This window comes from Arachis stenosperma, chromosome 2 (assembly GCF_014773155.1).
Source record: "Arachis stenosperma cultivar V10309 chromosome 2, arast.V10309.gnm1.PFL2, whole genome shotgun sequence".
Taxonomy (NCBI): Eukaryota; Viridiplantae; Streptophyta; class Magnoliopsida; order Fabales; family Fabaceae; genus Arachis; species Arachis stenosperma.
This window is the reverse complement of record NC_080378.1, coordinates 87918882-87933566: the sequence shown is the minus strand read 5'-3', so window position 1 is coordinate 87933566 and position 14685 is coordinate 87918882. Positions and strand designations below refer to the sequence as shown.

The following is a 14685-nucleotide window of genomic DNA, read 5'->3' as shown; positions in this document are numbered from 1 at the left end:
CAATCAAAGAAGTGAGACTTTGGAAGAGTTACTTATAATCACGTATCTTGCATCATTGAAAGACTTTCTTTCCATGCAAGTGGAACTATACTAGTGTTCTATTTTTGGCAATTATTTCCTGGTTTACTACAATAATACAATCTTGCAAATTGCAATGCTCTTAGCATGAAGCACCATTAGGCATTATGCATTAACCAATATTCCATCAATCTAAGATGGTAAAAATGTCTTTTTAGGTACAAATTGCTTCAACTGCTAAACTCTTTGCCACTCCCTTACAGTTGATACTCCAACACTACAACTACTTGATCCAATGCAGGCCTGTTAGTTAAAACCTCATTTGAGTTAGTTTAAACAAAATTGAAAAGGTAATACATAAATAAAGCATAGCAGTAACTTAGAGATAAAGTATCACCTTCTGCACAATTGACATGGCCTTATTGCTGCTGCTGCAGCGTCCGTGGTAGTTGTAACACCCTAATATTCAAATCCTTATGCTCGAGTCATAAGTCAATGATATTACGGTGGTACGACTCTCAGGTGGATTTTTAATATATAGACATAGTTAATTTTGAAAGGAGTATTAATCGAGAAGCCTGAAAAGAGTAGAAATAAAATCGCGAAGACGTATCACTCACGTTTCGACAACAAAAGGTTAAACTGTGAAGCCGAAAGCGATAAACGGACAAGGCATAAAGGAGATTAAGAGATAGATAACGGATAGATATATATATAACATAAGTAATAGCCACTAGTCGCGACCCGCGAAGTTTAGGCCGGCTAGGGTACAGTATAAAAGTAGCTGACAACAGGATATCCTAATCTCTCCCAAAGGAAATATAAGAGCCTCTATAGGCAAGTTCCAAAAGAGTTCAATACATAATATAATCCTTTCAAAACAAAGGTGGAGAGATTCTAAGCAAAACACATTGTAGAGAAAATAAAGATCTTCGCCGGCTCTCAGACGAACCACAGCTCACTTCTGAGCACCTGGACCTGTATCTGAAAAACAAGAGATATATACGGAATGAGAACCCCGGGCCCATGGGTTCCCAGTACGGTAAAAGTGCCAAATAAATACAATGCACTGCAATAAAAACTCACTAAGCATCCTAAACTCCTTTTCACCAAGTATCCAGCCTAGATTCTCACTAATCCATAAATAGGCATCTGTCGTAAGGGGATACTAAATCTAGTTCATGTTACACACGTTCCCAACTTTCTGATTATTCCACGAATCAGACTCAGAATCATAAGCAAAGCCATCACCAGTTGTTCTGCCTCAGCAACTCTATATCAATACATCATACCCTCGCCTGGAGCTAGTGAAATCACATCACTGCGTCTACCCAGGGGGCTCAAATGATCTCATTCAAAATCATCATCGTCATGCAATCGCATTATCAATTCATCTCATCAAGAACAGCCCCCAACATACACCGACACCAACATGTGGATCTCTCAGTTGTACAAACACAAGCAATACAGACAAGTAATACACAAATAAGGTACAAGTAGAACAAGTAGCACATAATCAGGTAACATAGCATATATAATGTAGAAATCCAAAACAAATAGGCAAACCCAAACAATTCAAACATATGCAAATGATGTATGCCTGCCCTATGGCTGATGATATCATCTGTCGGTTATATAGCCAACCCGACACGTCCTGGTAGCTAACCATGGACAGAAACACCCCTTGCGGAGCAAGTAGGTTTGAGCTACAACCTCCTTGCTACTACCCGCTCAGCCCAGAGCCAGTGGAACAACCACTACTGCGGCTACTACCCAGGCGGGTGTTTAACAGCTCAACCTGGAGCCAGTGGAACAACCACTACTGCGGCTACTACCCAGGCGTCACAATCTCTGACCTGGAGCAAGTGGGACAAACCACAACCCTTGCTACTGCCCAGGTATCTCAAGCATTAACCCGGAGCAAGCGGGACGAACCACAACCCTTGCTACTGCCCAGGTATCTTAAGCATTGACCCGGAGCAAGCGGGACGAACCACAACCCTTGCTACTGCCCAGGTACCTTAAGCATATATTCATTCAATCTCAATTCAAATTATCAATCCTCATTGTTATAAAATCTCAAACATTAACCTGGAGCAAGTGGGACGAACCCCAACCCTTACTACTACCCAGGTATCAGAGTTACATTCATTCAAAACTCCATAATTAACTCATTTATCATAAACATCATTTTTTGTCTCAAACCCGGAGCAAGTGGACTAGCCACTGCTACTACCCAGGGAAACTCGCACCTCAGATAGTGGAAGTGCAAATCACAATTATCAATAATTCAGCATAAACATGCATGAATTCTCATCCATGGATCAACATCCATATCAGCCATCCGGCTCACGGTTAAATCCATAACCAGCCAATATTCATAGCATACACAGCTATTCCGGCTCACGGTTCAATCCAGAACCAGCCAATTCATAAACAATTATGGCCCTTCGGCCAATGGCATAACAAACACTTCCACCACCATCCTCCACATCTCACATAATCATCAATGATCCCCATTGATTATTCATTTTCCCCTTGCTTCACTCGCAAGTTACCTCATTCACTAGCCCTTTTCTAATAGCTAGGCATATCATAATGATTTAGGATATAAGTGGTGAGATCGGAGGCTTAGAAGTATGAGATTTGGCTTTTAAAACTCAAATATCAACTTTGGCATGAAAACAATGCCACGCGTACGCGTACTCCACGCGCACGCGTGGATGTCCTTAAAAACTCATCGACGCGCAAGCGTCATGCACGCTAACGCGTGGATTAAAAAGTTGCCAAATCGACGTGCACGCGTCAACCACGCATACGCGTGGATACTCTCGTGCCCCAGGCACAAAGCTGGCACAGTTCTGGCACAACTCTCTGGAAAATGGCTGGGCATTGGGTGCAGCACTATCGGCGCGCCCGCGCACATCACGCTCACGCGTGGATGGCGTTTTCTGGAAGATCGGCGCGTACGCGCCAAGTGCGCCCACGCGCAAGGGGTTATTCTGCTAAAAATTTTCTAAGTTAAAAACTGCAGAATTCACAGATTCAACCCCCAATCTTCCGACGGACATAACTTCCTCATTTTAAATCGTTTTTCACCCGTTCTTCGAACGGCATGGACATCCCGGATCCAATTTCATTTCTAAACAGATTTGGCACAAAACAAAGATCCGTAGTCCAAGTTATATCCCGTCAAAGTATGCCCAAAACCATGTTTTCATATAAAACCACAAAGTGCCATTTTCAAAACAAGCCACTTTCAACTCTTTTCAAAATCAACCCAAAACATGCCAATTTCAACCCTTTTTTGAAACCAATCAAAATATACCAAAATCAACATCAAGCCTCCTCAACTCAAACATTAACACTCTACCACGAATCACAAAACCATCATATCATCTTTACCCATTTCAAGCAAATGGCTAAATTACAAACATATCAACATGTCATACATCCTTCCTCATCCCAATTTCCAACAATACTATTTCCAATCAACCATCATTATACATAACCAGTATCATACTCACTATCACGTGGTTTCACCCCCAAATCAACCTTAATCATTCCACAAGCATATGTCACAACATACATACCTCTCATGCATTATCATACCATCAAGGCATCAATAATCATACTCACATATATGACCACATAATATATCTCAACCAAAATCAAACATACCTCATCTACACTATTTCACCCAAAATTTACCAATTTCCACACTTCAACTCCTCAAACCTCATTATTCAATAACCAACCCAATCATGCATATATTCATTATATGAAATTCATCCAATCACTTGTGTCATCATACAATGCACACATCAACTTACCTTCCTTACCTCTTTCCGGCCTCCGGCCCAAAATATACGGCCTCCGGCCCAATTTCACAATTTAAATGCATAAATCACAAATCAATACTCATTACCCAAAACATCAAATTTTCAATACACCAAGCATACAAGGCCACACAATTCTCAACCCAATCATTAATTCACATTACATACCAACTATGCATATTAGCACCAACCATTTACATAATCCAAACTTAATCCTAGGGGCATCTAGCCTAGGAATTCTCATCACACCACACGGTACTTAAATGAAACTTAAACCGTACCTCTTGTAGACAAATCAATTGAGCCTCTCCTATGGAAGTCTCCACCAACCCTTAGCTCCAAGCCTCACCAAAGCTCCTCAAGCAACACCAATCTCCCAATTGTGCACCAAGATCATCAAATACACTAACATAACCAATATCACATACATACATCAACCTAGGGCTCATAAAAATCACAAATCACAAGGGTTTGAGCACTTCTTACCTCAGCCCATATGAAGTAGGGATAGAACCCACTTAGAATCCATGTTGGAGTATCCCTAAACACCCAAAATCACAAGATTTCAACACTAACTTCCCAAAAACGTGTAACAGTGGTGAAATTCGAAAACTGGGCAGAGATGAATGGAATACTCACCACAAAACTTAGATAGAAATGTAGAGGATGAGAAGAGCGACGCGTGGCCGCAAACGGCTCGTCAATCGGAGCTCCGTAGCTCAAGTTATGGTGGTTTGAAGATCAAAGAGAGTTAGGTTTTCTCTCTTCTCTTCTCTCTTCTCAAATCAGCGCCCCTACCTCTCTTTTAGGGTAAAAATGAGCTGAAATGCTCATAACTAATGTTTATATATGTTGGGTCTTGGGCCCACTTAGGCCCAATTCACTTATTTTTGTCCGTTGGCCTAATTTTGGACCAAAACCTTTAACATTAGCGCTCTAAATCGCACTTCAAATATTTCTACCTCCCCTAATTATAATTCCTCATTTCTTAATCTTATTTACTCTTAATCAATTTTCTCAGCTGCAGTACCAGACAGGTCTCAGCCAGTACTGCCGGTCAAAATTCCACTGCGCGCTTTTACGCAGAAAACTATGTCTTCCGACTCGGAAAAACTCACTGAATCCAAATATCATATTTAAATCATCAAATTCCAATGGCCAAATCTTCCAAGCATATTCGCTCCTACTTAACTCATCATTTAATTAATTTCGGTTAGACCGGGTATTACATTCTACCCCCCTAACAGAAATTTTCGCCCTCGAAAATTCCATCCATCCCTACGAGTACGCGAGCATAGTATGCCTTTATATCAAACACATAACAGTTCCAAGATCCCTTTACTCTACGCGCTTCCGTTGCCGCGCTCTGATTTCTCTATCTCCAAGGGTCTCGGTCATTTGTTCAACGCCGACCAACAGCCTCGTTCCTTACTTTTACCGTCTTATCAACTCACACCTTATTAAATCTGAAACCATGTCATCAATAATATTGTCATCATCGTTAATCATAGCCATCATCACACATCACTATAATCAATCAAAGCTTTCTTCGTTTTTAGAATTCAATGAGTTTGGACTAACAAGCTGACAAACTCTTATGAATCCGCTTTGCTTTACTAATCTATAAAAGCTTTCGAGACACATCTCTTTTGTTGAAGTTACTCAGATCAAAAATCATCTTCAAAAATATAACCAAATACTCTTTCAAATTCTTGGGAAAATTTTCAACAGCGCCTCTCCAAAAATTGGAGTTTACCACCCGTCACGGGTTCCCTCAAACCAAGCTCAGTACCACATCAGCATTGCAATTTAAAGGTTTCCAAACGATTCCTCTGAAACCGATCATTACAAATCTTGATCTAAATCCAAGGTCACCATGACCAAACATCATAGCACTCATCTCTCGAACACAACAACTTGCACTCAATCATCATCTAAATCTGATTACGCATCAATGATAATTTTCTCGTCCGTTTCAGAACCATCAAGGCTCACAGCCGCAATTAATTCCAATTATCTAGAATCATTATCTGTATAAGCTCACTAAACTTTTAAGTACTCAAAGCATAAAGCATTTTTAATCATATCCCACTTTTCCTTATTATTACCATACTATGCTAACGCTTTTAGCAAGCTTCCGCTATGCCACTTTGATTTCTCGTCAAGTATTAGCTCCATCACTTATTTCCTCAAGTACTAAGCCACAACTTAACTTGACCGACAATTCAAATCGACGTTTTCAAATCCATCATTTAGGACCATCCCTTATCTATTTAAATCAAAGGAACTAAAAGTCACGGGTCAATCCGTTTTACCAAAAATCTAGAATTCATCCAACTACATAACAAACACAACACATCATTCTCAACAGAAAATCATTTACATCATAGGCATTTATCCATTTGTATTAAGGTAAATCCTTACTCGGACCATCCGGTTTACTTCTCAGTCTAATATTAAGTTCGACAGTCCCAATTCTACTGTACAGGCGGTATTATAAAATCATGCACTGTCCTTTAAGCTTGATGATAATAATTACCTCAATCTTACTGTCGCAATCGGCCCGTATCCTGACTCCCTCCTTGTTGGCAATTTCTTGATACATGCCCTGGTAACCCGCACTTGTAACATACACCTAACCCCAATCGGCACGGCCTATTTGGGTGATGACTTCCACACCTCCGACAGCTCAAAACATCAGAAGTAGCCGCTACCCGTTTTCCCTTACCGTTTCTTTGGGACTCCTCACTCGTCGCAAAGCCATTTCGCCTTTGAGAAAAACGTTGTGGGTATCCTCTTCTCTTAAACTCTTGACCCCTTGCTGGGTATTCTTGATTGTGCTCCCTGCGGTGGGACTCCCGACGGTCATTCTTTGCCTCAACAGCCTTCCTCACACATTCTTCAGCAATACGGCTCTTGTTCACAAGTTCAGAGAAGACCCTAATCTCCATCGGTCCAACGGAGCTCAGGATTTCACTTCGAAGTCCTCCCTCATACTTAATACACTTCCATTCCTCGAAGTCTCCCGGAGCTCCCTGACACATGCGGGAAAACCTGAATAGCTCCTCAAATTTGTCTGTATACTCAGATACGGACATAGCACCTTGCTTCAATTGTAGTAACTCCAATTCCTTGGTTGTTCTAGCGGAATTCGGAAAGTACTTCTTATAGAATTCCACTTGGAAGGCATCTCAAGTGATAGGATCATTCCCCTGTTGCAGGAGACGTCGAGCCCCTTGCCACCAATGCGATGCTTCCCCCATGAGCAGATAGGTAGCAAATTCAACACGCTGCTCTTCAGGCACCAACTGCGCTTGCAGCGCTCGCTCCATGGCCTGAAACCAAGTATCAGCCTCAGTCGGATTGGTGGTCCCTTTGAACTTAGGTGGATTAACCTTTAAGAAAGTTGCCAGTGTCATCGGGCCCTGAGCTTCCCTTCCGCCATTGCCATTATTGTTTATCTGTTGCCCAAGAGCCTCCGCAGTGGCTTGCATAGCAGCAGCCATATTCTCCAACGCCACCATAAGGTTTACCGGGTTATTCGGGTTGACTTCCGGTTCCTGCGTACTAGTACGATCTCTCTCACGTCCCTGACTGGGTCCACGAGGCGCCATCTGGTTCCTATACACACCAAACAATCGATATCAAGTTGATCAGTCTCAATATCGGAAGTATAGTGCTTCAAAGTACCAAAGGTACACTCATGGACTTCATGCTAGATGTATCGGTTAGATACCCTAACTAGCACAGGCACATACTCAGAGTATGCATTGAAGCATAAGCAGTTCCATCCCTCAGGCTCACGAGGACGAACTGCTCTGATACCATAATGTAACACCCTAATATTCAAATCCTTATGCTCGAGTCATAAGTCAATGATATTACGGTGGTACGACTCTCAGGTGGATTTTTAATATATAGACATAGTTAATTTTGAAAGGAGTATTAATCGAGAAGCCTGAAAAGAGTAGAAATAAAATCGCGAAGACGTATCACTCACGTTTCGACAACAAAAGGTTAAACTGTGAAGCCGAAAGCGATAAACGGACAAGGCATAAAGGAGATTAAGAGATAGATAACGGATAGATATATATATAACATAAGTAATAGCCACTAGTCGCGACCCGCGAAGTTTAGGCCGGCTAGGGTACAGTATAAAAGTAGCTGACAACAGGATATCCTAATCTCTCCCAAAGGAAATATAAGAGCCTCTATAGGCAAGTTCCAAAAGAGTTCAATACATAATATAATCCTTTCAAAACAAAGGTGGAGAGATTCTAAGCAAAACACATTGTAGAGAAAATAAAGATCTTCGCCGGCTCTCAGACGAACCACAGCTCACTTCTGAGCACCTGGACCTGTATCTGAAAAACAAGAGATATATACGGAATGAGAACCCCGGGCCCATGGGTTCCCAGTACGGTAAAAGTGCCAAATAAATACAATGCACTGCAATAAAAACTCACTAAGCATCCTAAACTCCTTTTCACCAAGTATCCAGCCTAGATTCTCACTAATCCATAAATAGGCATCTGTCGTAAGGGGATACTAAATCTAGTTCATGTTACACACGTTCCCAACTTTCTGATTATTCCACGAATCAGACTCAGAATCATAAGCAAAGCCATCACCAGTTGTTCTGCCTCAGCAACTCTATATCAATACATCATACCCTCGCCTGGAGCTAGTGAAATCACATCACTGCGTCTACCCAGGGGGCTCAAATGATCTCATTCAAAAATCATCATCGTCATGCAATCGCATTATCAATTCATCTCATCAAGAACAGCCCCCAACATACACCGACACCAACATGTGGATCTCTCAGTTGTACAAACACAAGCAATACAGACAAGTAATACACAAATAAGGTACAAGTAGAACAAGTAGCACATAATCAGGTAACATAGCATATATAATGTAGAAATCCAAAACAAATAGGCAAACCCAAACAATTCAAACATATGCAAATGATGTATGCCTGCCCTATGGCTGATGATATCATCTGTCGGTTATATAGCCAACCCGACACGTCCTGGTAGCTAACCATGGACAGAAACACCCCTTGCGGAGCAAGTAGGTTTGAGCTACAACCTCCTTGCTACTACCCGCTCAGCCCAGAGCCAGTGGAACAACCACTACTGCGGCTACTACCCAGGCGGGTGTTTAACAGCTCAACCTGGAGCCAGTGGAACAACCACTACTGCGGCTACTACCCAGGCGTCACAATCTCTGACCTGGAGCAAGTGGGACAAACCACAACCCTTGCTACTGCCCAGGTATCTCAAGCATTAACCCGGAGCAAGCGGGACGAACCACAACCCTTGCTACTGCCCAGGTATCTTAAGCATTGACCCGGAGCAAGCGGGACGAACCACAACCCTTGCTACTGCCCAGGTACCTTAAGCATATATTCATTCAATCTCAATTCAAATTATCAATCCTCATTGTTATCAAATCTCAAACATTAACCTGGAGCAAGTGGGACGAACCCCAACCCTTACTACTACCCAGGTATCAGAGTTACATTCATTCAAAACTCCATAATTAACTCATTTATCATAAACATCATTTTTTGTCTCAAACCCAGAGCAAGTGGACTAGCCACTGCTACTACCCAGGGAAACTCGCACCTCAGATAGTGGAAGTGCAAATCACAATTATCAATAATTCAGCATAAACATGCATGAATTCTCATCCATGGATCAACATCCATATCAGCCATCCGGCTCACGGTTAAATCCATAACCAGCCAATATTCATAGCATACACAGCTATTCCGGCTCACGGTTCAATCCAGAACCAGCCAATTCATAAACAATTACGGCCCTTCGGCCAATGGCATAACAAACACTTCCACCACCATCCTCCACATCTCACATAATCATCAATGATCCCCATTGATTATTCATTTTCCCCTTGCTTCACTCGCAAGTTACCTCATTCACTAGCCCTTTTCTAATAGCTAGGCATATTATAATGATTTAGGATATAAGTGGTGAGATCGGAGGCTTAGAAGTATGAGATTTGGCTTTTAAAACTCAAATATCAACTTTGGCATGAAAACAATGCCACGCGTACGCGTACTCCACGCGCACGCGTGGATGTCCTTAAAAACTCATCGACGCGCAAGCGTCATGCACGCTAATGCGTGGATTAAAAAGTTGCCAAATCGACGCGCACGCGTCAACCACGCATACGCGTGGATACTCTCGTGCCCCAGGCACAAAGCTGGCACAGTTCTGGCACAACTCTCTGGAAAATGGCTGGGCATTGGGTGCAGCACTATCGGCGCGCCCGCGCACATCACGCTCACGCGTGGATGGCGTTTTCTGGAAGATCGGCGCGTACGCGCCAAGTGCGCCCACGCGCAAGGGGTTATTCTGCTAAAAATTTTCTAAGTTAAAAACTGCAGAATTCACAGATTCAACCCCCAATCTTCCGACGGACATAACTTCCTCATTTTAAATCGTTTTTCACCCGTTCTTCGAACGGCATGGACATCCCGGATCCAATTTCATTTCTAAATAGATTTGGCACAAAACAAAGATCCGTAGTCCAAGTTATATCCCGTCAAAGTATGCCCAAAACCATGTTTTCATATAAAACCACAAAGTGCCATTTTCAAAACAAGCCACTTTCAACTCTTTTCAAAATCAACCCAAAACATGCCAATTTCAACCCTTTTTTGAAACCAATCAAAATATACCAAAATCAACATCAAGCCTCCTCAACTCAAACATTAACACTCTACCACGAATCACAAAACCATCATATCATCTTTACCCATTTCAAGCAAATGGCTAAATTACAAACATATCAACATGTCATACATCCTTCCTCATCCCAATTTCCAACAATACTATTTCCAATCAACCATCATTATACATAACCAGTATCATACTCACTATCACGTGGTTTCACCCCCAAATCAACCTTAATCATTCCACAAGCATATGTCACAACATACATACCTCTCATGCATTATCATACCATCAAGGCATCAATAATCATACTCACATATATGACCACATAATATATCTCAACCAAAATCAAACATACCTCATCTACACTATTTCACCCAAAATTTACCAATTTCCACACTTCAACTCCTCAAACCTCATTATTCAATAACCAACCCAATCATGCATATATTCATTATATGAAATTCATCCAATCACTTGTGTCATCATACAATGCACACATCAACTTACCTTCCTTACCTCTTTCCGGCCTCCGGCCCAAAATATACGGCCTCCGGCCCAATTTCACAATTTAAATGCATAAATCACAAATCAATACTCATTACCCAAAACATCAAATTTTCAATACACCAAGCATACAAGGCCACACAATTCTCAACCCAATCATTAATTCACATTACATACCAACTATGCATATTAGCACCAACCATTTACACAATCCAAACTTAATCCTAGGGGCATCTAGCCTAGGAATTCTCATCACACCACACGGTACTTAAATGAAACTTAAACCGTACCTCTTGTAGACAAATCAATTGAGCCTCTCCTATGGAAGTCTCCACCAACCCTTAGCTCCAAGCCTCACCAAAGCTCCTCAAGCAACACCAATCTCCCAATTGTGCACCAAGATCATCAAATACACTAACATAACCAATATCACATACATACATCAACCTAGGGCTCATAAAAATCACAAATCACAAGGGTTTGAGCACTTCTTACCTCAGCCCATATGAAGTAGGGATAGAACCCACTTAGAATCCATGTTGGAGTATCCCTAAACACCCAAAATCACAAGATTTCAACACTAACTTCCCAAAAACGTGTAACAGTGGTGAAATTCGAAAACTGGGCAGAGATGAATGGAATACTCACCACAAAACTTAGATAGAAATGTAGAGGATGAGAAGAGCGATGCGTGGCCGCAAACGGCTCGTCAATCGGAGCTCCGTAGCTCAAGTTATGGTGGTTTGAAGATCAAAGAGAGTTAGGTTTTCTCTCTTCTCTTCTCTCTTCTCAAATCAGCGCCCCTACCTCTCTTTTAGGGTAAAAATGAGCTGAAATGCTCATAACTAATGTTTATATATGTTGGGTCTTGGGCCCACTTAGGCCCAATTCACTTATTTTTGTCCGTTGGCCTAATTTTGGACCAAAACCTTTAACATTAGCGCTCTAAATCGCACTTCAAATATTTCTACCTCCCCTAATTATAATTCCTCATTTCTTAATCTTATTTACTCTTAATCAATTTTCTCAGCTGCAGTACCAGACAGGTCTCAGCCAGTACTGCCGGTCAAAATTCCACTGCGCACTTTTACGCAGAAAACTATGTCTTCCGACTCGGAAAAACTCACTGAATCCAAATATCATATTTAAATCATCAAATTCCAATGGCCAAATCTTCCAAGCATATTCGCTCCTACTTAACTCATCATTTAATTAATTTCGGTTAGACCGGGTATTACAGTAGTAGTCGCCACAAGTTCCTAAAGGCGTTCCATAGCTAGCGAATTTGATGGAAGAGATGACTTGATCTTGATGAGGACACTTGAGTGACAGCACATGCTCTACTTTCTTACCTGATTTCGTGTCCAAGTTCCACATTTCTACCGGTGGCAAGTGAGAATCTGATATGTGTGAACACAAGCTAGCTACGTGTTTAGTACTAAAAGAAATCTTTATCCGATCGCCGCCACTTTTCTCAAACAATACAAGAATGTTGCCATCTGGTTTTAGCCACGAGCGCGGCACATGCTATCTGCAGCAAGGGTAGTGTTTACCAGAAAGTTAGGATTACTTTCAACTCTTCTCATTAACTATATCCAACATTTACAATGTCTGTGATGGTTTTCCACAATTTGTCTGACATTTAGTTGAAGTATAAGGCCCTCTATAATTGCATGAGTCAGAGAAAACGCCATTCGAAGCAGCATTAGTAGGCCAGTAGCGGCCAATGCTCTGTCCATTAACCCAAGCCTCGCATTTTCCCATTCTGGTGAAGTCAATTGCGACCGGATTACTTCCAGATGGAGCAGCAAAATTCGTCTAATCCAACATGTGCTATATTAGTTAGTAGCAAGTATAGAGGTAGAAAACTAAGCAGTGTGAAGAAACAAAATGTTACCTTGTACCAAATGAATGGTTGGTTCTTAGGCAAGGTAGATTACGAGTTCCACTGTCCGAAACTTCCACTAGATAGACCTAAATCTTCACCTTTGAGGCCAACCTAATAAGTCCACTTCTGAGAAGAGAGATCAAAAGTGTTGCCATTCTTCAAACCTTTCAATATAACTGGACCAGTGATTCCGGCTCCCCATATGTCAAAAAAAGATCCGTAGTTCTGATGTGTAAAAGGTTCAAATTAGCTGATCAAGCCTCATGATTTATGGTGAAGCCTAAAATCATAACACTTAATTGCATGCTATAGACTAAATCATAATTTGCCAGCTGTAAATGTTATATTATCACATAAAATGAACTTGAAGTCCGACAGTCAAACTAAGAAGATTAATTGTGTTCTTCCCAGCCACAAGAGTGATGGGGATGTCCACATTGAGTGCCCGCTTGTTACTGCAGCACATTTATCTCTTGTTACTGCAGCACATTTATCTCTTGTTTTGAAAATATCATTGTTTTAACTTCTCCATATCATAGTAGTAATTTATTCTCTAACCTCAGAATTAAAGCAAACACTATGGCTTCAATTAAACAAGCAAGAATTGACAAAATTAACAACAGGAATATATTTTTGTAAAATTTGTTCAAGAAAAGACTTCCCAAATAATCAAAATCTGCCTTTTAATTAGCTACAGATTACGTATACTATGACAAATGCTACTGGCATGCTTGTTATGAGCTGTATGTGAGTGAATAGACCAGTTGATACAGTGAAAGTGTGAATCGAAGCAAATTTCTACTTTGTAACAAAATCAGGTAGTATCCAACCTAAAAGTCAAATCACTGACAATTGTTGCACTAATAACAAACTAGGAAGACCTAAATATAACTAGACAATTCAAAGAAGGAATGAACAACTGATCTATTATAAAAAATTATCAATTAAGTTACCTAGCTTGTTCTGGGGAATGAACTGGCGTCTCTGTCCCCACTTTACCCAAACCTAGAATTTCAATTTATTTTACATTAACAAAGTGGTTGATTAACAACTAAATAAACAATGATATTGATGGAATCATCAAATGATAGTGTGATCTAGCGAAGTGGGTGACCCAGAATATAAGGATTCTTTGTGGCGATGAAAAGGGAAAAAAACATCAGCGTCATGGTTTCAAGTTTCAACTAACTTGGAACAATAAAATCCTACCTTTGTTAGAACTCACCAAATTATGAAGCAGCTTCTGATTGCGCGAAGGAGGCTGACGGTGACACTCGAAGCAAGAAGACGACGAGCCCCTGAACCTGCTGCTTCTGCCGCCGGCGACGAAGAGCGCAACGAAGGCGTGCGCGACTATGTGCAAGACGATGACGAGACAGAGAGCAACGGCGATGCCACGGTGAGAGAGATGAGAGAGACCGAGCTCGGGGGGGATAGAGAGAGATACGAAGGGGAGGGAAGAACTTGAGAAGATGAAGAAGATTTTTGAAACCCAGAAACAATTTTTTATTAGAAGAACTTGATAAGATGAAAAGGATTTCTGAAACCTAGATTTCAAAAACAATTTTTTTTAGATATATTTTTGTTTTGTTTAATTTTTAATTTTAAAATTTGATTAATTTAAAAGGATATTTTTGTCTCATCAAATAAAGAAAAGATGTTTAAGTTTTTTTATAAAATTAAATAAATAAATATTTTTTATTTTTATTTAATTAAAAGAGTGTTTTAG

General features: G+C 40.9%; 1 pseudogene; it reads right to left on the bottom strand.

Moving 5' to 3' along the window:
• Nucleotides 1-255: 255 nt before the first annotated feature.
• On the bottom strand, nucleotides 256-12832 carry LOC130963116 (beta-galactosidase 8-like; annotated as a pseudogene).
• Between the last annotated feature and the right edge of the window lie 1853 nt (nucleotides 12833-14685).